The following is a 3,917-nucleotide window of genomic DNA, read 5'->3' as shown; positions in this document are numbered from 1 at the left end:
ATTTGGAAAAATAACCCCCTTACAGTTAGGATGTTCTGTCTGTACCCAAGAACTGTTTGAATACATTTTTAAAAAGTTGTGAAAAACACTAGCTAGTATTGCAACTAGCAGGGAGCAGACCCCACATCTGGAGTGGGGAGGTTATATATCTTTAAAAAAGGAGGTTTTCTGGAATATTTAAATTGGTAACATAATGAGAGTTTTGTCTAGATATATTAAGACAATTAATGTTCTAGAGTATGGATTATTATCCTTGAGAGCTATCTTTGGACATAATGTTTTATATTTTTATGCTATCACTATCCAAGGGATATTTATTGCACTAATTAGGGCACTATGAGAATCAATATTTTTGAGGCTGTTCATCTATTCACATGAAATAATTAGTATAAATTTTAACTTAAAAATATGCACTTTATACACATAATGACATATGAATTAGCTGAAGGTGTGTTTTTTTTTTTTTGATATATTGATCCATATAGATAATAAAGAGGAATGATTGTCTCAGAACTGGAGGTATTATAATTATTGCCTATTTAAATGGTTAATTATTGGTAAAACTTTTGCATGGAAATCCATTTGCTTTATTGGGCTCTGGCTGTGAGAGATCCTTCCCCTTCTTTTAAGAAATGATGGGGTTTTAATATGGTTTTTGTATAAATGTAAGGTATACATATTGTATGAATATTTATTGATGTTTTACACATATGCACTTTAATGAATATTTATTGATATTTTACACATGTGCACTTTAAGGGCAGTAAGTGAATGTGTAGGAGTGGCTGTATTTGTATAAGATGATCAGTGTTGCACTGATTGGTGGATTTGGGGATAAAAGGTGTATTTCACTTTTAAACATTCTCCTGATGACGGTCCCGTGTGGACCGAAACACGTAGACTAGACATGTGGTCAGAGCAATAAAGGTCTTCTAACCTTTTATGAAAATTGTGCCGTGAGTGCTTTCTATTTGTGCACAATATATAGAGTATGAGTATTTTTGCATTCACCTTACTATTAGAGGCCTGTTTGGCTTTGGAATCTGCAGTATGCTTATTTCTAGTCCAGGCAATATGCTTATTTTTAGTTAAATTCTTTAAGAATTCTGTACTGTTCTGCAATGGGGTTTGAGCTATATCAGTCAGTGATCTCAATATGTATTACTTTATTTATATATAACCGCACTAGGGTATGCAGCGCTTTACATATAGGGAGGAAAAAATAAGTACAGTAGAACCCCCATTTTATATTTTTGGGTTGACCGGGAAAATGTAAAATCCAGGAAATATTTAAAAACAACTTATTATTCAAGTACTCAAAGAATATAAGCACAATTTACTTTGAAATACAGTTATGGGATCTGTTATCTTGAAACGTGTTATCCATCTCCCATTTTCTAGTAGATTAAAGGTATTGAGATCTAAATTATGTTGAGATCTGTGATCTGAAAAAAAAACAGGTCCCAAGCATTCTGAATAACAGGTCCCAAAACAGAATGATAATGGAGAAGTAAGGTGTTAATAATGAGGGACAGAAAGAAGGCAAAGAGAGACTGACATCAGTCAGCTAACAGAAAAAGTAGAGATTCAAAAGATCGAGTCGGCAGCTTTTATCAGCTTGTGTATAGCCAGCTTTAGAGCAAATATGTGTTATGAATCAGGATTTTTTGCAAAACATATATATATTTATATTTTATATATTTATCTTTTTTCCTTTTTAATAACATTGGAATCAACCATCATTTTTAATAAAATACAGGTACCTTAGCTGTGGTTGAATAGAAAGCTTTCTCATGACTACAGCCAAACATAAGAAAACCACAGAAAATTGTAGGACATTTGCAGACATTTCCTCAATGACAAGCTTAGTTAGGGAACGGCCCAACAGTAACATTTTCATTGCTGGACATTGCCCAAGGCTAGGGTTGCAACCTGGCTGGTATTTTACTGGCCTGGCCGGTAAAAATAATGGCTGATTCTAATGTTATTAATATGGAAGAAAAACATAATATATAGCAAGGCCCGTATTTTTTTTCAAGAAAAGGTGGCAACCCTCGCCAGGGCATGTTAAACTGTCATTTGTCAGCCACCTCATTTTATTCCATTTATGTTTGGATTAATAGGAATTACATTGTTTCCTCTGACATACCAGGTTAACTATAAAACCCGCACTGTTTAACAACCCAATCTGTCTCTGGTCATCTTCAAATCTTTGCACAGTAGTCTCTTCATACTATATTATCGCAACAACTTTCTCAACTCGGTCACAGCAAACTTGCCTAACATTAGTGATGAGCGAATTGGTCCCGTTTTGCTTCGCCGTATAATTTCGAAGAAATTCACAAAATGCCAAAAAAATGGATGCCGGCATCCTGGTTTTTTGGACCCCGGCAAATTTTTGCCGCAGTTTTGCAAATAAAGCGGGAATTCCCCACAAATTCGCTCCTGGCAAATATATATGCCCATCACTACTCAACATCCATAGTTTTAATAAGGAAGACTTTTGTAGCGGTATTACTGTAAAAAGTCTTTATTCTATTTTGGAAAGGTGGTCAGCAAATGTTTAGGAGGATTATTTACACAAACTGTGAGAAGAATAAACCCCATCCACCCTCAGCCCCAAAGCGCATTCCCGGAAGCCATGTATTTCCGGGACCGGAAACACAGACACGGCCTAACACGGACGTGACATTTTTAAACACACAGAAGTGTCGTCACTCCAGGGGCGGGTCGATAAGGTCCTCAAACTTTTACTTTTCCTTACAGCGCCATACCCTAGTATCCCCAGCGCCGGGTGGCTGTGAACCTCCCAGACTGTAGGGTAATCAAGAACCCAACTGACCACTCTAGTGACAGCAAGGTCCACTCAAATTGCTGCTTCAGTCTGAGGCGACACTGAAGAGCGTTGTAATAGCAAGTTCAGCTTGAGGTGCGGCTGAGGCTAGTAAATGGAAGCAGACCAATATGGAATTAATTAATAAATGTATGAGTTTTCCCCTCTTTCATTGACACATTAGCCCATGCGCTGCTGCTGTCTGTCTCTCAGGGCTAGAGATGTCTGTAATATTAGCGATCTGTGGCGAGAATGACACGCGGGTTGTGCTCAAAGTGGTGTGAGCTGATGCTGTGTTATTATTATGTTCTAGCTGACATGAATTCTGCTCTGGACAATGACATCTGCGTCCTGACCCACAAGAAAGCCGACTGCTTGCAGAGGAGAGATCAACACACTCCCTTCTCCGCGTCTTCAGGAGAGGCTTCTGTTGCCTCACATTTTGAACTTGTCACAGCCTATGAAGACATCAAAAAACACCTCAAGGAGACTGAGAAATAAAATTATAGCCTGAAGAGAAAATGGAAGATAGCAGACCTATGTCTGTATTGTATAAGAATTTCAGAAAGAGAATCATGTACTTTTACTATCCTCTAAAAAAAATCCCTCCTGTACATATGACAAAGCTGCATTCTTTTAATACCCAAGTATGTTTTTTTTGTGAATGTCTAAAGGTGAATAAATATTTTAAGAGTTTGTATCAGTATCCTGTTCTCTTCACCCACCTTCCCATAAGAGCCAGTATACAAAATCCAATTTAACAAACCTGTGTTCATAACTCCATTCTTGTGATTCCTTATTTGTCTGTGGACTCTCTAGTTCCAAAATCAACTTCAGTGTAGTAAGGGTTAAAGGGGAACTCCACACAAACATAACTTAAGCTTTTTGAAAAGTAAACCTAATTTCAAGCAACTTTGCAAAATAGATCAGTTTAAAAATATGCAGACTTTTCATGATTTTTTTTATAGTAAACATTTTTATTGTTTTCTGTTAACAGGGAGGGGGTACAGAAGAAAGAAGGGGGGGTAAGAGGTACAGTGATATCCAGCAGTACCGTAACTAGAGGGGCGGGCCCTGGTGCATA

At 37.2% G+C, this 3,917-nt stretch overlaps 1 long non-coding RNA gene across 1 annotated transcript; it reads left to right on the top strand.

Annotated features, from left to right (window-relative positions):
* Positions 1-2,745: 2,745 nt before the first annotated feature.
* On the top strand, positions 2,746-3,529 carry LOC108719023. The gene is made up of 2 exons (XR_001936134.2): positions 2,746-2,983; positions 3,147-3,529. It is a non-coding gene; the product is annotated as an uncharacterized LOC108719023 (long non-coding RNA).
* Positions 3,530-3,917: the final 388 nt, after the last annotated feature.

The sequence above is a fragment of the Xenopus laevis genome, chromosome 6L (genome assembly GCF_017654675.1).
Source record: "Xenopus laevis strain J_2021 chromosome 6L, Xenopus_laevis_v10.1, whole genome shotgun sequence".
Taxonomy (NCBI): Eukaryota; Metazoa; Chordata; class Amphibia; order Anura; family Pipidae; genus Xenopus; species Xenopus laevis.
Note: the sequence above shows the minus strand (reverse complement) of the source record. Positions and strands in the feature narration are given on the sequence as shown.